The sequence below is a fragment of the Lactuca virosa genome, chromosome 5 (assembly GCF_052849685.1).
Source record: "Lactuca virosa cultivar CGN04683 chromosome 5, Lactuca_virosa_CGN04683_v6, whole genome shotgun sequence".
NCBI classification, from domain to species: Eukaryota; Viridiplantae; Streptophyta; class Magnoliopsida; order Asterales; family Asteraceae; genus Lactuca; species Lactuca virosa.
This window is the reverse complement of record NC_136430.1, coordinates 218,283,103-218,293,546: the sequence shown is the minus strand read 5'-3', so window position 1 is coordinate 218,293,546 and position 10,444 is coordinate 218,283,103.

Below are 10,444 nucleotides of genomic sequence, written 5' to 3'. Positions count from 1 at the left end.
ACTCATTTTAACAATATACTTTTATTTATGAAAGCTTTTATCAAAACTTTGATTTCGATTCATGGAACCAATATTTTTTTTTTATCTGTGAGTACTCACCAACTATTTTTATAGTTGACGCTCGTTTTACATGCTTTTTCAGGAATCATCGAGTAAGTGACACTTAGGGACACATCACTTTTAGGAGCATTCGCATGCATTGTATTTCAATTTACATTGTAATTTCTTTTAAAAGTTGTTCAAACTCATTGTAAATTTGTAATGATTTTTAATAGTACGGGTGGTGTTATCTTTAAACTTTTGCTATGAGACCCTTTATACTGCCACGCCTTGTGTTTCCGTTTTAGCGGGGTGTGACAGAGCTGTACCCAGATTTGTTTTCAGATGCAGTAGACTTCGAGGACGAAGTCTAAGACAAGTGGGGAAGAATTGTAATGTCTGGTTCCTGGTATGCATTTAAATTATTTATTTATTCATTTTGGAAGGGCTACTCGACGAGTTGGTGGCCCTAACTCGTCGAGTAGAAGGCAGAATATGCATGGGTTTTAAGTGAGCTACTCGACGAGTCGAAGTCTTGACTCGATGAGTAGGACAGTCTGGATGAAACCCTAATCTTTAGAGCTTGCACCCTGTTTAAGCATCATATCTGGCCTCCACCCCAGCCTCCATCACCTCCAAACCCTAATCTCGAAACCCTAATCAACCTTGAGTGATTTTGAGCTATTTCTTGCAATTTTTGTGATTGAAAGCTAGAAGAAGGAAGCAAGGACTTGGAATTGCAGAAGGAAGGCTGAAGATCCAGAGCTAGGGACTCATTTATAACACCCCCAAACTGGAACGGCGGAAACGTTCGGGGGTGCATAACGTCATATGTAATATCATAACAATTGAATCATAGTAATCATAGTAAACACAACCATTACATTGAATACATATACGAAAAGGTATTACATCTGTTTGATTCATGTTTTTATACATCAATAGTATATACAAAAGAAAAAGATGTGACTCTATACGCTCCGTCTTCTCAAAACTCCAGAAGGCACCTGTCTCCTAATTTCCTGAGAATACAAGCAGTTTTGAAAGAGTATTAGCATAAAGCTGGTGAGTTCATAAGCGATGTTTTTGTAAAGGAAAACCTATTGATGACTCTGTAAAATGTTCGCATGTTTCCAAGAAAATCTAATATTTTCTTTAGTAAAAGTGATAATATCATTTCTATCTATGACTACTTAGTTCATGCTGGCCATGTATAAACCAATATCGAACAGACAGCTGACTATGTGGATCTGCCCTAAGCCCACAACCAAACAAGGAACAGAAAATGAGGTGGAAACCACACATTCCACAGTCTATCGAATATTCTCCATACGTAGCCCTGATGCCTAAACTAAGTAATTATAGAATTAACTCTGAATATTGGTTATTGTATCCTGTTGTAGTATAGGAAAACGTAAGTTTGTATGTTTAGTTACTATCAATCATAGTATGAGTGTATTCTTGTACAAAAAACTTTGTATAGTATGTTCTGTTTGAAAACCCTGGCTACCACTAGTATGTATAGTAGTTTCATTACTTAAAATAAAACTAATGAATAATGAAATTCTGTATGCAAATGATTATTTTATACTATTGTGAGTCGTATAATCATGCTTGATATGACCTAGTGACCTTTACGACGTTCTTCAAGTGTCGGTTAAATGACATTTGTCACCCCAGGCAAGCCTGCCTAACTGTAGCTAGCAGTTCAGGTGTGGGATTGTCAGTCCCGAATAGATCTATTCACAAATCTCACGCTCTCCCTCCAGGAGACTCCTGTTATACTATGATAGGATTTAATTCAGTACACCTAAGGGTACATTTTTGAAGTTGAGTCTCACAATTTTGTATAATCTAGTTTCTGTAGTATTCTCTTGTATTTGAATCCGTTGTACACTGTATAAGGTAATAATTATACTTAAATAATTATTAAATGTTGTACTATTATAGTAATGTATATCATAAACTACATCTATCATAGTTTATATGTTTACCCATGTATGTAATCTGAATCGGTAAGAGCTGTGTAATGAATTCCCTAAACTATACCCATTATAGTTTGCTTGAAATGTTATGTACTTGATTTGTAAATTGTTCTGAAAACTATGCAATTAGGTTTCCAAGATAAAAGTGTCCCTTATGCTCAACATAGTACAAAAGGGATAAAATGTCTAAATATTTTATAAAACGTGGAAATCGTTTGACTATATCAATTGCATAAATTTTAAACTTGTTAAAATCATTTGTTTTTGGCTTGTATTCCCCCTGAAAACATTAAAAATCATAAAAGCATAGGGGTATGAACTCACTGTTAGTTGTGCACAAGCGTCGAATCAACGGACTGAAATGAAGACCCTCGAGTTGTAGTGTGGCACTTAACGGAATCCTAATAACAATTAAATACATAAATGTATCTAAATTAGCGATTTTGTTGGATAAAGTGTTAGGAAAACACTCTCTTTCTGTTAAGGAATGTTACCGGGACTTGATTGAGTCGAGGAAAGTGGGTTTTCAGTCTAATTCACTGCTTAGGAAGTGTGTATGGTCGTGAATGGGGTTTACGGCCATGAACAGGTGTACGGCCGTAAACTGGTGTACGACCGTGAACTGTCTCTTGAAGGGTGTACGGCCTTTGAAGGTTTGAAGTGTGTACGGCCGTAAACTAGTGTGCGGTCAATGAAGATTTTTAGATTTGAAGGGTATACGACCGTACACTCAAGAACGAGGATGCTGGATTCGACGAGAAACGTGTTCTAGATGCTTCGAAATGACTCCCAATGACGATTATTGATGATTTTCGGAAGGTTAAGAGTGTTTTGGGAGTGTACGGCCACGAGTTTAGAGAGAGAATGAGTGAGTATTCGGCCAGAAAAGTATAAATGAGGGGTAGGGTTTCGTATTTATAGGGATTTTCGTGGTCGGTGGTGGGGTCCACCAGATGCTGGCCGTTAACGAGTGTACGGCCGTACACGGGTTTACGACCGTAAACTCAGTCAGGCCGAAAACCGACGTTTTGATCGAAGGAAAATTTCGAGATTTCGTGAAGTTTTGGTTCGGACTCATATACGAATTTAATTATATAAAACTAGATGATTTTCTAAACCACGAAGTTTGACGGAAACTTAATAAAATTCAAATTTTATTAACGGAAATAGGTTAATGGAAACAGAAAAAGGTTCAGGTTGTCACATCATCCCCCCATTAGAGGGAATGTCGTCCCAAAATTCAAACACTAAATACAAATCATGGACTCGGAAATAGTTGAAGGTATTTCTGTTTCATTGAATCTTCGCGCTCCCAAGTGAATTCAGGTCCCCGCTTGGCATTCCAGCGAACCTTCACTATCGGGATACGACTTTATTTCGTTCGCTTGACTTCCCGATCCATGATTTCTACGGGTTCCTCTACGAAGTGTAAGCTCTCGTGTAGTTCGATCTCATCGAGGGTTATCACAAGTGTCTCATTGGACAGACACTTCTTTAGGTTCGACACGTGGAAGACGGGGTGTACGTTGCTAAGTTCTCGTGGTTGGCGAAGCTTGTATGCTACGGGACCGATCCTAGCGAGGATCTCGAATGGTCCTATGTATCTTGGATTCAGCTTTCCACGCTTTCCGAAGCGTATCATGCCCTTCCAGGGTGAGACCTTCAATAGGACACGGTTACCAACCTGGAACTCCAAGGGTTTTCGTCTCTTATCGGTGTAGCTCTTTTGTCTATCTTTTGAAGCTTTTAGACGTTCTCGGATTTGTACGATCTTCTATGTCGTCTCTCGGATGATTTATGGGCCTGTGAGAGTGCTATCGGGGATTTGACCCTTGACTAGCTGCGTGTCACCCACCTCATCCCGGCACATAGGGGATCTACACTTACGGCCATAGAGGGCTTCGAACGGCGCAACCTTGATGCTAGTATGGTAGCTGTTGTTGTAGGAAAATTCGACCAAGGGTAAATGAGTGTCCCATGACATGCCAAAGTCGATGACGCAGGCTCTCAACATATCTTGCAATGTTTCAATGGTTCTCTCATTCTGCCCATCTGTTTGTGGATGGTAAGTTGTGCTCATATCCAGCTTAGTTCCAAGAGCCTTCTGCAGTGACTACCAAAATATCGAGGTAAACCTGCTATCTCAATCGGAGATAATGGACACAGGTACACCATGCAGACAGACTATATCTCGAATGTAGATTCGTGTCAGTCTCTCCATTTTAAATTTTCCTTGATTGGCAGGAAGTGGGCGGATTTAGTTAGTCGATCGACAATTACCCAATTGGTGTCGAGCCCACTCGGAGACTTGGGTAATTTAGTGATGAAATCCATTGTAATCCTTTCCCACTTCCACTCAGGTATTTCTGGCTGCTGGAGTTGACCCGAGGGCTTTTGATATTCCACCTTCACCTTGGTGCAAGTCAGACACTTGCCCATGAAGGTAGCGATCTCTGTTTTCATGTTCGGCCACCAATAGAGTTGTTTGAGATCCAGATACATCTTATCTGGACTTGGGTGAACAGAGTATCTAGTCTTGTGAGCTTCGTTCATGACAACCTCCCTGTAATCGCCGTAGTTTGGGTTCCAGCTCCGGTTCATGAAATAGTACACTCCATCTCCCTTGACCTCTAAGTTCTTTTCCATTCCTCTCAAGACTTCATCCGATATGTTCTCTGGTTTTAGGGCTTCCAGCTGAGCCTCTTTGATTTGAGCGGATAAATGGGAATGGATGGTCATTGTTAGTGCTTTCACTCTACGACCTGAATACCCTTTTCGGCTGAGGGCATCCGCTACTACATTGGCCTTACCGGGATGGTAGCGTATTTCGCACTCGTAATCGCTGAGTAGCTCTACCCATCGCCACTGTCTCATGTTCAAATCTTTCTGATCAAAGATATGCTGTAGACTCTTATGGTCGGTGAAGACAGTGCATTTGGTTCCATAGAGATAATGTCTCCATATCTTTAACGCAAAGACCATTGCTCCCAACTCTATATTGTGAGTTGTGTAATTGACTTCGTGTGTTTTTAGCTGTCTCGAGGCATAAGCAATAACCTTTCCTCCCTGCATGAGCACACATCCTAGGCCCTGATTGGATGCATCACAGTAGACAACGAAGTCCTCCGTCCCTTCGGACAGAGACAAGATAGGTGCGCTGCATAGGTCCTGCTTCAATGTTTGAAATGCAGAGTCTTTCTTTTCTCCCCAACTAAAGGTTACACCTTTCTGTGTCAGGGTGGTTAAAGGCTTAGCAATTCTGGAGAAATTCTGGATAAATCTGCGATAGTAGCCAGCGAGACCTAAGAATTGACAGATTTCTGTGGGCGTCTTCGGTGCTGACTAATTCTCAATCGCTTTGATCTTGGAAGGGTCCACGTGTATGCCTTCCTCGCTAACAACGTGACCAAGGAATGTTACTTTTCTGATCCAGAATTCGCACTTAGAGAATTTTGGATAGAGCTTCTTTGCCCTTAGAGTTTCTAGCACTAGTCTCAAGTGTTGTCTATGGTCTTCCTCACTCCGAGAATAGACAAGTATATCGTCAATGAACACGATTACAAACTTGTCTAGGTAAGGGGGGCACACCTGATTCATCAGATCCATGAATATAGTCGGTGCGTTGGTTAGACCAAAGGGCATTACTACAAACTCGTAGTGTCCATAACGAGTTCGGAATGTCGTATTGGGAACATCATTCTCATGAACTCGCAACTGATGGTACCCTGATCTTAGGTCTATTTTTGAGAAGTAGCTGGCTCCCTGAAGTTGATCGAAGAGGTCGTCGATTCTGGGTAAGGGATAACGGTTCTTGATGGTAAGCTTGTTCAGTTCTTGATAATCAATGCACATTCGAAAGGATCCACACTTCTTTTTCACGAATAAGATCGGGGCTCCCCAGGGTGAGGAACTTGGTCTTATGAGTCCCTTGTTGAGCAGCTCATTGAGCTGGTTGGATAGTTTTTGCATTTCTGCCGGCGCTAAACGATATGGGGATTTAGCTACGAGAGTAGCTCCGGGGATTAAGTCGATACAGAACTCGACTTGGCGCTCGGGAGGAATTCCGGGAAGATCTTCGGGGAAGACATCAGGAAAGTTGCAGACTTCGGGGATGCTCTCAAGGTCTTTAACTTCCCGCTTTTCGTTAACAACATGAGCTAGGAATGCATGGCATTCCTTTCGCATATATTTCTGAGCCTTGAATGCATGAAATGATACGAAGGTTTGAGCTGAGTTTATCGCCGTAAACTATGAGGGTTTCGCTCGAGGGCAGATTGAGACGGATGGCTTTTTCGTAGCAAAGGATATCAGCATGATTGGGGCTCAGCCAATCCATGCCGATGATAACGTCGAAGCTCTTTATGGAAACTGGCATAAGGTCGATGGGGAAGGAATGATCGTTTAGGGTAAGGGTACAGCCTATGAATATGTCGTTAGTGCTCTCTTTCTTTCCGTTATCCATCTCGACGGTAAATGTTTTGGTTAAAGGTTGGGATTTATGTTTGAGTAGATGTTTAAATGCATGACTAACAAAGCTTCTCTCCGCACCAGAATCGAAAAGAATGCATGCATAAGAGTTGTCGAGGAGGAACGTACCCGTAACAACTGTGGGATTAGCAACTGCCTCCTCCTGGCCCATCGCTAGCACTCTCCCTATGTTGCCAGCTGTTGTTGCCTTGGGGCAATTTCTCTTGAAATGCCCAACCTCCCCACAACCATAACAAGCTTGACCAGCGCCCGCTCCAGGAACCTGATTGGTTGGTTGGACTGGTGCCTTGCAGAATCGAGCTGTGTGTCCCTTCTTACCACAGCTGTTGCACAACAACTCCCGGCACTGCCCATGATGATGGAAGTTGCACTTGTCACACTTCGGAAGGGTACCAGCATACCTACTGGCAGGTGCTTGGGTGGTTGGAACAGCAGCAGGATTAGTAGCAACGTAGAATGCCACTGTTTTTTGTTTCTTGGAGGGCTCCTGCGAAGACTGCCCCTTTCGTTTGTTCCATAACTTTTTCTTCCCACCGCTTGCCGTTGGTGGTTCGGGAGCGGCTGTCACTTCATCCAGACCAACCCCGTAATCTATTAGGGTCTGCACCAGGCACTTGGCGCTGTCAAATGTAGAAGGCTTAGCAGCCAAGACATTCCCTTGAGTTGGGGGCGTCAATCCCCAAATGTATCTTTCTATCTTTTTGCTCTCCGGGGTGACCATTCCTGGGCATAGAAGAGCTAGATCGCAGAAACTAGTTATGTAGGCAGCAATATCGAAACCCTTCATCTTCAGGTTCTAGAGCTCGTGCTCTAACTTCTGCATTTCGCCCCTTGGGCAGTACTCAGAAAGCATGAGTTCCTTTAAGCTTTCCCAACCCATGACATTCGCTACTGGCAGGGTTAGGGATTTGACTCAACCATTCCACCAGGTCAGTGCTCTGTCAGTGAAGGTGGAGGCGGTGAACTTCACCTTGTTTGCCTCGGAACAAGCGCAAATCTCGAAGATGGATTCGATCTTCTCGAACCATCTGGTTAAGGGAATGAATCCTCCATTGACGTTGAAGGGTTTGGGTTTCACGTTCATGAAGTCCTTATAGGAAAACTCCTTTTGATATCCCTGATCGCCAGGATTCTGGGGATAAGTACCACCTCGGGATCTACTAGCCCCACCATGGTTTATTTGCGCCATTACTGCAGTCACGGCGGCTGTAACTGCTGCCTGGAACATGACAGGATCGAACTGAGGAGGTGGTGGTGGCGGAGGGTCGTTGTTCTTCCTGTTAGGTCTCTTTCTGGGAGGCATCTTTTTCTAAAAGTAATCAGGAAGAAGAGGATGGTAAGTCCCCTAGGTCTTATATTAAGAGATATGAAACAAGATATATCTCATCCTGATAAGATAAAGTGTTCTACTAAGCGATAAATAAAGAAAGGTTACTAATGCAAGTAAACTATCGCTAAGAAGAAATAAGTAGCAACACTTGGAATGAATCTCTACACTGTATTCGGCTCTAGCTAAAATACTCCTATAGTATTTTAAGTTGTATGCTCTGTTCTATTGATATCTTGATGTATATAGCTTGGTAAGTTTTAGGCTTGCTGCAACACCATGATCACTCCCAGACACATGTTGGTCATGTCTTAAATAAATATAGTTGATCAGGCTATATTGATCCCAGACATGATTACATAACTATCCAGGTTTAACCACAGTGTTCAACATCCAAATACTTTTGTTTTGTTCTACTTATGATATTGTTTCTGGTATGTATGTATACTTGTATACTTCTTATAAAATACTTATATTTTAAAAGTATACCTTTAGTTCAGAGCACTTCGGCCCCCTAGTGTTTATAGTTGTATACCATGTAAGGTTCTATATACTTATTTCACTATAAACAAGAGCTCTGATACCAATCTGTCACACCCCAAACCGGAACAGTGGAAACGTTCAGGGGTGGATGACGTTATATGTAGTATCATAACAATTGCATCATAGTAATCATAGTAAACACAACCATTACATTGAATACATATATGAAAAGGTATTACATCTGTTTGATTCATGTTTTTATACATCAATAGTATAAACAAAAGAAAAAGACGTGACTCTATACGCTCCGTCTTCTCAAAACTCCAAAAGGTACCTGTCTACTGATTTCCTGATAATACAAGCAGTTTTAAAAGTGTGTCAGCATAAAGCTGGTGAGTTCATAAGCGATGTTTTTGTAAAGGAAAACCTCTTGATGACTCTGTAAAATGTTCGCATGTTTCCAAGAAAATCCAATATTTTCTTTTGTAAAAGTGATAATATCAGTTCTATCTATGATTCATGTTGGCCATGTATAAACCAATATCGAACAGACAGTTGACTATGTGGATCTGCCCTAAGCCCACAACCAAACAAGGAACGGGAAATGAGGCGGAAACTACACATTCCACAGTCTATCGAATATTCTCCATACGTAGCCCTGAAGCCTAAACTAAGTAATTATAGAATTAACTCTGAATATTGGTTATTGTATTCTGTTGTAGTATAGGAAAACGTTAGTTTGTATGTTTAGTTACTATCAATCATAGTATGAGTGTATTCTTGTACAAAAACCTTTGTATAGTATGTTCTGTTTGAAAACCCTGGCTACCACTAGTATGTATAGTAGTTTCATTACTTAAATAATTATTAAATGTTGTACTATTGTAGTAATGTGTCACACCCCCGAACCAGACGGCGGAAACGTCCGAGGGCTCGCATGACTTAAATTAAAATATCATCACAATGAATATACATGAAACATAACACATTCATCACCAAACATTACATAGTACAACTGGCATTGTTTACATCAAGTACATGGTTTACATTACATGATCGCAAAATATAAAGTGTTTGGTGATTAGCAAGTACAAAAGAAACTTTCAGCACACTGGATGCTTCCTCGTTCTAACGATTACCTGAGAATACAAGTTATTTTGAAAACGGTCAACATATATAATGTTGGTGAGTTCATAAGTATGTTTGATGTAAAATAGTTTATGTCGTTCGTAAAACCCAGAAAATCCGATATTTTCTGTAATAAGACTTTTCATGAAAATGCTGTGATGATCCTGTAAGTATATGCGTGAATGATTTCAAAACGTGTATAAATGAGAAGTTTTGCATTATAGTTTTTGAAAGTACAAGTGAGTAAGATTGGTTTCCCCGGAAAACCCGATGTTTTCCGATAAAATATTATGATTGTTTTGTATTATTGTATCGTCACAGCGAATGAATATGATTTCCCCTGATTACTTAGATGGTATTGGATCTCTATGTGAGTCGTTATAACCATGCATGATAATGACTAGTTCGTCTGTCTTGGCATTCTAATGAACACCGGAATTGATCTTAAGATTTTGTCACCCTAGACTGGCCGAGTCTAACTGTAGCGAACAACTTAGGTGTGGGGGAGTCACCCCCGTATAGATCTATACACAAACTCTCGCTCTCCCTCCAGGAGACTTTGATTACAACTACAGACTACGAACGACACTTATTGGTGTCGCCCGTTATTACTCACTTAATCCAAATGAATTTGATTAACCTTGATTAATGACCTGATTTTAGTTTACTTGAAGAGAAGGTAAGCCTAACAGACGAGGAGAAGAGGACTACTAGGCCCTACTAATTACGTATGTTATTTAAGGCTGTCGAGTATACGAAAGGCGCGTTGGCCCATTTCGCATAAGATTTATTTGGACCTTACTAGCAATGCTAATGGGCCACTGAGGCCCAATAGCATGTAAAAGCCATTGAGGGTCCCTTAAGCATGTAATTGGGTCACAGGAGGCCCAATAACATGTATTATTTATGTTGGGCCCAAAAGTCATGTTAATGGGTCACGAAGGCCCAATAAGCATGATTAGAATCTCTCCAGCCCAACAATTAGAATGTTTAC